This window comes from Aegilops tauschii, chromosome 3 (assembly GCF_002575655.3).
Source record: "Aegilops tauschii subsp. strangulata cultivar AL8/78 chromosome 3, Aet v6.0, whole genome shotgun sequence".
Classification (NCBI taxonomy): Eukaryota; Viridiplantae; Streptophyta; class Magnoliopsida; order Poales; family Poaceae; genus Aegilops; species Aegilops tauschii.
Genome location: NC_053037.3, coordinates 440,968,893 through 440,981,686, shown reverse-complemented (window position 1 = coordinate 440,981,686; position 12,794 = coordinate 440,968,893).

Below are 12,794 nucleotides of genomic sequence, written 5' to 3'. Positions count from 1 at the left end.
CATTCCTTAATGGATATCTTAGAGAAGAGTTGTATATGATGCAACCAGAAGGTTTTGTTGATCCAAAAGGTGCTAACAAAGTGTGCAAGCTCCAGCGATCCATTTATGGACTGGTGCAAGCCTCTCGAAGTTGAAATATACACTTTGATACTGTGATCAAAGCATATGGTTTTATACAGACTTTTGGAGAAGCCTGTATTTACAAGAAAGTGAGTGGGAGCTCTGTAGCATTTCTGATATTATATGTGGATGACATATTGTTGATCGGAAATGATATGGAATTTCTGGATAGCATAAAAGGATACTTGAAGAAGAATTTTTCAATGAAAGACCTCGGTGAAGCTGCTTATATATTGGGCATCAAGATCTATAGAGATAGCTTAAGACGCTTAATTGGACTTTCACAAAGCACATACCTTGATAAAGTTTTGAAGAAGTTCAAAATGGATCAAGCAAAGAAAGGGTTCTTGCCTGTGTTACAAGGTGTGAAGTTGAGTCAGACTCAATGCCCGACCACTGCAGAAGATAGAGAGAAAATGAAAGTCATTCTGTCGGAGTAAATGGCCACGGGTAGCCTAACCGACTCCCCCTGGCTCTCTGAAAAATTATCAGGCCATTCAAGCCTTCAAGCACACAAAGCATAGGGCCGCCTTCCTCCGGCCGGCTATCCCCAGGGCCGACTCCCAGAAGGCGACCCAGTCTCAGAAAACCTCCCCCAAGAAAGATACGAGATGGCCGACTCCAGGAAGCCGGCCCCCAAGAGGACCGACTCCCAGAAGCCGGCCAAGACTGCACCCACCAAGACTGTACCCACATAACGGTGATAGGATGGGGCGTGGCCGCAGTACAGCTCACTACCCCCGAATCCCGGGACAGGCATGGCCACAGGGCGCCGTACGGACTAGCCATCCCTCGTCCGGCGCGGCACTGTAGCCATGTTGGCCCCGACGTCACCCACGACATGTGCCAGAACGGCCCGCGGGCGGCGGGCCCCTTTGCCAGGGAGACATCTGGAGATGGCCCGGCCTCCTCTAGTCGGCCAGGGATGTGGCCGACTCCCGACAGCCGGCTACCTCCCTCCCTCGAAGCATGCGCCCTATTAAGGAGACAAGACGAGGTAAGGCTACAGTGAGAGCTCGCCAAGGCGGCGACACTGTAGCCATGCTTACCTCGACAAAGCCCTCGTCATCAAAGGCGAGGCAACAGTAACCAGCCGCCGACAAAGCCCCCATGCGGTGGCGCCGGCGTGCCGGCCAAGAAGCCGGCAGCCGGCGGGACCCACCAGTCAGCGGGCCCCAATGACCGGCGGAGAAGCCGGCAAGCATAGACACTGATGGCTGGGACCCGCGCCTAGCCGGATTACCATTGTACCCCTGGGGGGTAGGCCTATATAAACCCCTCGGGACACCCATGCAAAGGGTTGGTCTCATAGAATTACACACACCACCTAGAGAGAAAAGGAGAGCTAGCCTTGCCCTTCTTCTCCCTCTAACCCGACAGCTCAAGGAGCACTTGTAGCTACTTGTTTTGATCTAGTGATCATGCGGAGACCCCGTAGAGCAGGACTAGGGGTGTTATCTCCATGGAGAGCCCCGAACCTGGGTAAGATTCGCCGGCGTGCATGTCTTCGCCTCATCCCGTTTCCAGGCACCGGTGACGTCTTACTGGCTCCCACAATGATAAGCCACCCGTTGGCATATGTCGCACCTACCACCCGACATTTGGCGCCCACCGTGGGGCCAGGTGCACCGTCGTCCGGAGACCTGTTCTGGACGGGAACCCTTTTCCTCCCCCGCGAGCGCAGCCAGCCCCCTGCACCCGATGGCGCTTGCCCCGACGCGCTGTAAGGCGTTGACGACGTCTGCGCAGCGAGCTGCCTTGCCGATCTTCTTGGCGAGGCTCGCATCTCCGACGAGCCCGCGTCCGACGCAGGCACGGACTACCCTGAGAGCCTCCTCGTCAGCCTGCTCGACCAACTTCACGTCTCCAGCGAGCTTGCTGTAGACTTGGAGTCGGTCGGCTCCACCGACCCGATGCTTGTCGACTCCGACACGGCATCGCTCGACGCCTACCCCTCTGACGTGGTAGTCTTCGACGACCCTCTCCCTCGAGCCGACAGCGGCAGCAGCGCTGTCACTGAGGTGCTGGTCATCAGCCACGTTGCCAACTCGGGCGAGAACGCCCACGACGCCCTGCAAGCGGCAATGCATGACTTATTCATCCCCATCCCGACCGACGCCGACGCCGAGACCCTGGAGGCACGCCGCCTCGCCCTCATCGCGGAAGGCCAGAAGATAGCCTCCATGAGACGCCTCACCAAGGCTCACCAGCGCGAAGTCGACTGCGCCGCCTTTGGCACGCCGCCTCGTGGCGGGCCGAGCCGAGCCGGCCTCATCAAGAAGCACAGCGCGGCCATCGCCAGTATGCTGGGGGCAGACCGCCCCGTCTATGCCACCCCGCTCGAGAATCTGCGAGCCGCTCAGGCGGCCGCTGAAGAGCTAAATGGGCTGGGAGCTGATGAGCTCCCCTACATAACAAGGCGAATCCAGCAGCTGATAGACGCGGCCGCAGAACGGCACGAAGCCGGCGCCCGCGCCGAGAGCACGCCGCAACATCCCGGTCGCTGACTGCGAGCGGCGCCCGTGCAAGGAAAGACAAGGAGCCGGCTACTAGCCGCAGCTGGACTCGGGTCACCATCGTGCGCGACGTGGAAGGCCGCCCTCGAGCGATGGAGCGCCAAGGAAATCCGCCTCCTCCCCCGCCTCGAGGGGAGAGATATCCCACCCCGTCGCCTGTCACGCATCCGACTCTTGGTGGCCGACTAGGCCACCGCGAAGGAGTCGGCGAGAACGACGCCCGCCACCGGATCGACCGCCTAGCTCGATCCCTGGCGCTAGAAGAAGAAGACGATGTCGGCCCGCCATGCTTTGGCCCCGCATCCGCGACGAGCCCTTCCCCAAAGGGTTCTCGCTCCCCAGAGACACGCCCAAGTACAACAGCTCTGTGAAGCCGGAAGATTGGCTCATCGACTACTCTACTGCTGTCAGCATAGCGAACGGCAATAGGCACGTAGCCGTGAAGTACGTCCCCCTCATGCTGCAAGGCACAGCACGCACCTGGCTCAACAGCCTCAAGCCCTGCAGCGTCAACAGCTGGCTGGACTTCACGGAGGTCTTCGTCCGCAACTTCACCAGGACATACAAGCGGCCTCCCAAGCCCCGCCAGCTCTCCCTATGCGTCCAAGGGCCCAACAAGTCGACCCGCGACTACCTCACGTGGTGGGCCGAGCTCCGCAACTCCTGCGAGGGGTGCACGAGGTTCAGGCCATCGAATACTTCACCGTCGGGTGCCGAGAGGGCACCCTCCTCAAGCACCGACTCCTCTGCGACGAGCCGGCTACCCTCGACGAGCTGCTGATCATTGCAGACAAGTATGCTACGGCCGACTCCTCGATGAAGACCGAGCTCCGAGTGGACGCCTCTGGGAAGGTGCTCGCGCCGGCTCCCAAGACGCCGGCTGGCGACCCCAATCGGCGCCCCTACCAGAACGACCACAAGCGCAAGGCCCCTATGCCGCCTTCCACCAGTCGGCAGGTGGCCACAGTCGAAGATGAGCCGCTCGAAGAATGGCCCGCTCCCAAGAAGAAGGGCGGCAGGCCGGCTTGGCAGCCGGCCTTCTCCTACGAGCAGACTCTCGATGCCCCCTGCAAGTTCCACAGCGGCGCAAAGCCGTCCAACCACACGACCCGAAAGTGCCACTGGCTCACACGGATCTCCAAGGGCGAGGGGCTGGTGCCGCCTCCGCCTCCCGGCCCGCCGCCTCCAGCCCCCCAGCAGTCGGCTGCTTGACCAGCAGTCGGAGCCATTCAAGATGAGTTCCCTGAAGAGCACGCCGCCTACGTCGTCTTCACGAGCCAGGTTGAAGACAAGCGCAGCCGGCGCCGACAGCACCAAGAGGTCAACGCAGTCGCCTCCAGCAACCCCGAGTTCATGCATTGGTCCGAGAAGCCTATCAACTGGAGCCGGGCCGACCACCCAGAGGTGATGCCGTCCCCTGGCTCCTACGCATTAGTATTGGATGTCACCCTCGCAACAGAGAGGCGAGCTGCCCGCTTCTCCCGCGTTCTGATTGATGGCGGAAGCAGTATCAACATACTGTACCGCGATACCATGGAGAAGCTGAACCTCAAAGCAAAGCAGCTCATGCCAAGCCGGACCGTGTTCCATGGCATCGTACCCGGCCTGTCCTGTTCCCCGATCGGCAAGATCAAGATGGATGTTCTCTTCGGAGACAAGGATCACTTTCGCCGAGAAGCAATCTGGTTCGAGGTAGTAGATCTGGAGAGCCCTTACCACGCCTTGCTTGGCCGACCTGCTCTGGCCAAGTTCATGGCTGTGCCCCACTACGCCTACCTGAAGATGAAGATGCCGAACTCGAAGGGGATCATCACTGTAGCCGGTGACTACAAGAAGTCCATCGAGTGCGCCCCAGCCAGCAGTCGGCTGGCTGAGCCCCTCGTAGTGGCAGAAGAGAAGAAGATGCTGGAGCGAGTTGTGGCCATGGCCGGCAAGCAGCCGGCCTTGTAACCCAACCTCAAGGATTATGATGCGCAGGGCTCCTTCCAGCCGGCCAAGGAGACGAAGAAGATACCTCTGGACCCGGAGAACCCGGAAAGGTTTGCAGTCATTGGTGCAAACCTGGACAGTAAATAGGAAGGCGAGCTCGTCGACTTCCTCCGTGAGAATCGAGACATCTTTGCATGGTCCCCAAAGGACATGCCGGGTGTTCCGAAGGATTTTGCCGAGCACAAATTGCACGTCCGAGCCGACGCGAAGCCGGTCAAGCAGCCCCTCCGCAGACTGTCAGAAGAGAAGCGAAGAATCGTAGGAGAAGAGATAGCCCGGCTCCTCGCTGCCGGCTTTATTATGGAAGTATTTTTCCCAGAGTCGCTTGCCAACCCAGTCTTGGTGTTGAAGAAGAACAACAAATGGCGTATGTGTATAGACTACACCAGCCTCAACAAGGCCTGCCCCAAAGATCCGTTTGCTTTGCCACGGATTGATCAAGTGATAGACTCCACGGCCGGATGCGAGCTATTGAGTTTTTTGGATGCCTACTCAGGATACCACCAGATCAAGTTGGACCCAGCAGACCGCCTGAAGACTGCCTTCATCACACCATTCGGAGCTTTCTGTTACCTGACTATGACATTTAGCTTGAGGAATGCCGGTGCCACTTTTCAGTGTTGCATGCAGAAATGCCTCCTCAATCAACTCGGCAGAAATGCCCACGTCTACGTAGACGATATTGTGGTGAAGACAGAGAAGCGCGGCACCCTGCTGGAGGACCTCAAAGAAACATTTGCCAACTTGCGCCGATTCCAGATCAAGCTCAACCCCGAGAAATGCGTGTTCGGAGTACCAGCCGGCCAACTTCTAGGTTTTCTAGTCTCCGAACGCGGCATTGACTGCAACCCTGTGAAGATCAAGGCCATTGAGAGAATGGAGATTCCCACCAAGTTGCGGGACGTGCAGAAGTTCACTTGGTGCCTGGCCTCCTTAAACCGCTTTATCAGCCGGCTAGGAGAGAAGGCTCTCCCCCTGTACCTACTCATGAAGAAATCCACTCATTTCGAGTGGAATGACCAAGCAGACCAAGCCTTCCGTGAGTTGAAGAAGATGCTGACTACTCCACCTGTCCTGGCGGCGCCGACTGAGAAGGAGCCCATGCTCCTTTACATTGCCGCGACTAGCCGAGTGGTCAGTACAGTTGTCGTGGTCCAGCGCCCGGAAGAAGGCCGAGCCCAGCTAGTCCAGAGGCCGGTATATTATCTAAGCGAAGTACTATCCAGCTCAAAGCAAAACTACCCGCACTACCAGAAGATGTGCTATGGAGTGTACTCCGCCGCCAAGAAGCTGAAACCCTACTTTCAAGAGCATCCCATCGCGGTCGTGTGCACCGCCCCGCTTGCCGAGATCATAGGCAGCCGGGATGCATCCGACCGGGTGGCTAAATGGGCCATTGCGCTGGCACCTTACACAATCTTCTACCAGCCCCGCACCGCCATCAAGTCCCAAGCATTGGCCGACTTCCTCGTCGACTGGGCCGAGACCCAGTACCTACCGCCGGCTCCCGACTCTACCCATTGGCGGATGCACTTCGACGGGTCCAAGATGCGCACCGGCTTGGGAGCCGGCATCGTCCTCACCTCTCCCAAAGGCGACAAACTCAGATACACGCTGCAAATCCACTTCGCCGCCTCCAACAACGTGGCCGAGTACGAGGCACTCATACACGGGCTCTGGCTAGCCAAAGAGCTCGGCATACGCCGGATCCTGTGTTATGGCGACTCAGACTTGGTGGTCCAGCAGTCATCTGGCGACTGGGACGCCAAGGATTCAAACATGGCGAGCTATCGATTCCTCGTCCAGCAGATCAGTGGGTACTTCGAAGGGTGCGAGTTCCTTCACGTGCCACGGGCCGACAACGACCAAGCAGATGCCCTGGCGCGGACGGCTCCAGCCGGCAGGCTATACCGACCGGTGTCTCTCTCCAGCGCCTCCTCAAACCGTCCATCAAGCCGTCTCCAGAGTCGGACTCTATCTTCGTACCGCCTGCCACCGATGCAGCCGGATCCGACTAGAGGAACCCAGCAGGCGGCGCGGGGACTTCGACAACCGGCCCGGGGACTGTTGTAGTCGCACCCGGCTCGGGGACTTCAGAACCCGGCCCGGGGACTGCAGCAGTCGACCCGGGGACTGCAGCGACACAAGAAGCGGTGGCCGACTCCAAATCCCCGCCACACAACCCGCCCACCCGAGTCACAATGGCCATACTGACAGTAGAAGAAGTCACAGCTCCATCATGCGCCCAGCCCATCCTCAACTTCCTAGTCAATAGAGAGCTGTCGGCTGATGAGATCTCGGCAAGACTAGTGCAACGTCGAGCCGGAGCATATGCAATAATAAACAGAGAACTTGTCAAGCGCAGCGTCACTGGAGTCTTCCAGCGCTGCGTCAAGCCAGAGAAAGGTGTGGCAATCCTCAAGGATATCCATCAAGGCGAATGCGGCCACCACGCAGCCTCAAGATCACTTGTGGCCAAAGCTTTCCGCCACGGTTTCTTTTGGCCGACTGCTTTGGAAGATGCCAAAGAGATAGTCAAAAGCTGCAAAGGATGCCAAGACTTCAGTTCCAAGCAACACCTGCCGGCTTCTGCATTCAAGACCATCCCCCTCACCTGGCCCTTTGCCGTCTGGGGGCTGGACATGGTGGGCCCATTCAAGACAGCCCGTGGCGGCCTGACACATCTGCTTGTCGCCGTGGACAAATTTACCAAGTGGATCGAAGCGAAGCCGATCAAGAAGCTGAACGGGCCGACGGCCGTGACGTTCATTGCCGACATCACTACTCGGTACGGCGTGCCGCACAGCATCATCACCGACAACGGCACAAACTTTGCCAAAGGAGCACTGGCACGTTTCTGCGCGACGCAGGGTATCCGACTGGACTTAGCGTCCGTTGCCCACCCGCAGTCAAACGGCCAGGTCGAGCGAGCAAATGGACTCATCCTCTCCGGCATCAAGCCCCGACTGGTCGTACCACTGGAGCGATCAGCCGGCTGCTGACTCGATGAGCTGCCGGCTGTCCTCTGGAGTCCGCGTACTACCCCTAACAAGTCAACCGGCTTCACTCCGTTCTTCCTTGTATATGGTGCCGAGGCTGTCATCCCAACCGACATCGAGTTCGACCCGCCTCGAGTCACCATATACACGGAGGCGGAGGCCAAGGAAGCGCGAGAAGACGGCGTCGACCTGCTGGAAGAAGGCCGGCTGTTAGCACTCAGCCGGTCCGCCATCTACCAGCAGGGTTTGCGCCGTTACCACAACCGCAAGGTCAAGCCAAGATCTTTCCAAGAGGGCGACCTTGTGCTTCGGCTGATCCAGCGAACAGCCGGCCAGCACAAGCTCTCGGCCCCTTGGGAAGGCCCTTTCGTCATCAGCAAGGCACTAGGCAACGACTCCTACTACCTGATCAACGCACAAAAACCAAGAGCACGCAAGAGGGATGATTCCGGCAAGGAGTCGGAGCGACCATGGAACGCGAACCTCCTGAGAAGATTTTACAGTTGACAGCAGTATGTATCATGCTACCTTTTTGTATTAAGTACGAAACAGCGGGCCCCCCGAGGAGCACTCGGGGACTGCCCTTCTTTATCTATGAATGACGAGTGTCGTATTCATGAATGTATTATTACATTTGATTTTCTGTCTGGCACTGGGTTCGACTAGTCGTCCCGGGGACTGGCCGCCTTAAGTTATATTAAAGTTCTACCTGAAGTCAGACAAGTAGTGTGCCGGCTCCCGAGCCCTCTTGTTGAAAGTCGCAGTTCGAAGAACCGACTGTCCGACTGACAAGAGCCAAAGGCAGAAAGGATGCCCACATGAAAAACGGCTAAGGACTAACGAACTTATATAACGCAAAGACGGCCTCTAACCACGCTTGCCGGCTGTCAAAACAGCTGGCTGGCTGGCCTCCCAATCACTTCGCTATAATCCAACAAAGCTAGAGTACTTGCCCTCCCAACTGGCCAAGCACTTCTCCAGCCACAGATTGCAGACCAACTGTCCGACTGGGGAGGCGGCAACCAAGGGAGGGCGGCAAAGGAAACAGCAGAAGGATGAAAAGCAAAGAACAAGGGAAAGCCAAACGCATGCATAATTATATTTACACATAAGGCCCCAACAGGCCGGTAATCAACATAGTTCGAATACACCCCCAGTGGGTGGAATTGCAAACCTAACAAAATACTGTTCCAGAGTGGTAAAACAGGAAAATAGAGGCAGCAGACTAGACTAAGGGCGCAGTGTGGGAGCCGGGTTGGTCGGTGGAGACGGCGCCACTGGCTGGAGGAGTGGCCGGCTGGCGGGTCTCCGCTTGATCATCGCCGGCTGCAGGCGGTGCACCCGCGCGTGCCTCGTTGCTGGAGGCAGGGTCAAGCTGAGGCTGACCGGCCGCTCCACCATCTGGCCCGGCGTCCTCACCCTCCTCCTCTTCCTCGCCCTCGTCGCTGGAGTCGATCTCCTCCGCCGAGTCCTCGCCGTCTGCCGGGTTCAGCCCGAACCACTCCTCCGGCTGGGCAACACCATTGTCGTCCACCTCAGGAGCGAAGGCGCTGGTGTCGGTGTAGTCGGCGATCGCCGAAGCTCGCTGGATGATAGCTGGCCGCGCCGGCTCCAGCTCCGTGTCGGCCTCCTGCCGCCAGGTGGCTAGCTGGTCCAGACTCAGCTCGGGATACCAGGCCTTGGCGAACTCCAGCGCCCGCCTGGCGCCGGACCGAGCCGTCGAAGCCTTCCAGGCTTCGAAGCGGCCGACCGCCACCTCCAGCCAGTCGGCAGTCCGACTAGGGGTGCGGGGAATCACTTCACCAGGCCAGAGAGCGGCCAACACCTGCGCCCCAACACGCTGAAGCCGGCGGAGCAGGCGATGAGCCGGCTGGAGGCGGGCCTGGATCGCCAAGAGCTGCTCCTCCAGCGACCGACGAGCGTTTGATGCGATCTCGGCGCCAGCCTGCCTTTGTGCCTCGCGGTGGGCCTCGACGACCTGGTTGGCGGCGGTAGAGTAGCCAGGGAAGTACTCTGCGCAAGGAAGAAAGAGAAAGAAGAGAAAAACACCAAGTCAGAAAACGAGCTAAAACGGCAAGCGGCAAGCAAGGACGAAGAGGAAGGCGAGACCTCTGACAAGTTTCTTAAGCCTGCAAACTAAGGGAGAAAAGCTCAATCATTGAGCATGTGCTCAGATTGTCTGAGTACTACAATCACTTGAATCGAGTGGGAGTTAATCTTCCAGATGAGATAGTGATGGTTCTCCATAGTCACTGCCACCAAGCTATTAGAGCTTCATGATGAACTATAACATATCAGGGATAGACATGATGATCCTTGAGCAACTCGCGATGTTTGACACCGCGAAAGTAGAAATCAAGAAGGAGCATCAATTGTTGATGGTTAGTAAAACCACTAGTTTCTAGAAGGGCAAGGGCAAAAGGGATACTTCATGAAACAGCAAATCATTTGCTGCTCTAGTGAAGAATCCCAAGGTTGAACCCAAACCCGAGACTAAGTGCTTCTGTAATGAGGGGAACGGTCATTGAAGCAGAGCTACCCTAGATACTTGGTAGATGAGAAGGCAGGCAAGGTCGACAGAAGTATATTGGATATACATTATATGAATGTGTACTTTACTAGTACTCCTAGCAGCACCATGGTATTAGATACCGGTTCGGTTGCTAAGTGTTAGTAACTCGAAATAAAAGCTGCGGAATAAACGGAGACTAGCTAAAGGTGAGATGACGACATGTGTTGGAAGTGTTTCCAAGGTTGATGTGATCAAGCATCGCATGCTCCCTCTACCATCGAGATTTGGTGTTTGCGTTGAGCATGATTGGATTATGTTTATCGCAATACGGTTATTCATTTAAGGAGAATAATGGTTACTCTGTTTATTTGAATAATACCTTCAATGGTCTTGCACCTAAAATGAATCTCGATCGTAGTGATACACATGTTCATGACAAAAGTAATGATAGTACCACATACTTGTGGCACTGCTATTTGAGTCATATTGGGATAAAACGCATGAAGAAGCTCCATGTAGATGGATCTTTGGACTCACTCATTTTTGAAAGGATTGAGACATGCGAACCACGTCTATTGGTATATATGCATGAAGAAACTCCATGCAGATGGATCGTTTGGACTCACTTGATTTTGAATCACTTGAGACATGCAAATCATACCACATGGGCAAGATGACTGAAAGGCCTCGTTTTCAGTAAGATGGAACAAGAGAGCAACTTGTTGGAAGTAATACATTTGATGTGTGCAGACCAGTGAGTGCTGAGGCACGCAGTGGATATCGTCATGTTCTTACTTCACAGATGATTTGAGTAGATGCTGAGAATATTTACTTGATGAAACACAAGTCTGAATTATTGAAAGGTTCAAGTAATTTCAGAGTGAAGTTGAAAGATCGTCGTGACAAGAGGATAAAATGTCTATGATGTGATCATAGAGATATCTGAGTTACGAGTTTGGCACACAATTAAGACATTGTGGAAATTGTTTCACAACTAATACCGCCTGGAACACCATAGTGTGATGGTGTGTCCGAACATCATAACTGCACCCTATTGGATATGGTGCATACCATGATGTCTCTTATCGAATTACAACTATCATTTATGGGTTAGGCATTAGAGACAACCGCATTCACTTTAAATAGGGCACCACGCAATTCCGTTGAGACGACACCGTTTAGAGAAACCTAAGTTTTCGTTTCTTAAAAGTTTGGGGCTGCGATGCTTATGTGAAAAAGTTTCAGGCTAATAAGCTCGAACCCAAAGCGGATAAATGCATCTTCATAGAATACCCAAAACAGTTGGGCATACCTCCTCTTTCAGATCTGGAAGCAAAAGTAATTGCTTCTAGAAACGAGTCCTTTCTCGAGGAAAAGTTTCTCTCGAAAGAATTGTGTGGGAGGATGGTGGAGACTTGATAAGGTTATTGAACCGTCACTTCAACTAGTGTGTAGCAGGGCACAGGAAGTTGTTCCTGTGGCACCTACACCAATTGAGGTGGAAGCTTATGATAGTGATCATGAAACTTCGGGTCAAGTCACTACCAAACCTCGTAGGACGACGAGGATGCGTACTACTTCAGAGTAATGCGTGATCTTGTCTTGGTAGTCATGTTGCTAGACAACAATGAACCTACGAGCTATGGAGAAGCGATGGTGGGCCCATATTAAATCCGAGAGAGGATCCATGTACTTGATGGTCGTAAGGCTGTTGGGTGCAGATGGATTTTAAAAGGAAGACAGACAATAATGGTAAGTGTCACCATTAAGAAAGCTCGGCTTGTCATTAAGATGTTTTCCGACAAGTTCAAGGAGTTGACTACGATGAGACTTTCTCACTCGTAACGATGCTAAGAGTCTGTTGGAATTGTATTAGCAGTCTTGCAGATAGGATGTCAAAACATTGTTTCCTCGAAGATTTTCTTGAGGAAAGGTTGTATGTGATACAACCAGAAGGTTTTTTGTCAATCCTGAAAGATGCTAACAAGTGTGCAAAGCTCCAGCAATCCTTCTAAGGACTGGAGTTAGCATCTCGGAGCTGGAATGTACGCTTTGATGAGATGATCAAAGATTTTGGGTTTATACAAAGTTTATGAGAAACTTGTATTTCCAAAGAAGTGAGTGGGAGCACTACAACATTTCTGATAAGTATATGTGAATGACATATTGTTGATCCGAAATGATGTAAATATTTTTGGAAAGCATAAAGGGTTGTTTGAAAGGAGTTTTTCGAAGGAAGACCTGGATAAAGCTGCTTACATATTGGGCATCAAGATCTATAGAGATAGATCAAGACGCCTGATGATACTTTCAAAGAACGCACACCTTGACATGATTTTGAAAGAGTTCAAAATAGATCAGCAAAGAAGGAGATCTTGGCTGTGTTACAAGGTGTGAGTATTGAGTGAGACTCAAGACCTGACCACAGCAGAAGAGAGAAAAAGGACGAAGGTCGTCCCCTATGCTTTAGACGTAGGCTCTACAGTATGCTATGCTGTGTACCGCACATGAAGTGTGCCTTGCCATGAGTTGGTCAAGGGGTACAATAGTGATCCGGGAATGGATCACATGACAGCGGTCGAACTTATCCTCAGTATCTAGTGGACTAAGGAATTTTCTCGATTATGGAGGTGAAAAGGAGTTCGTCGTAAAGGGTTA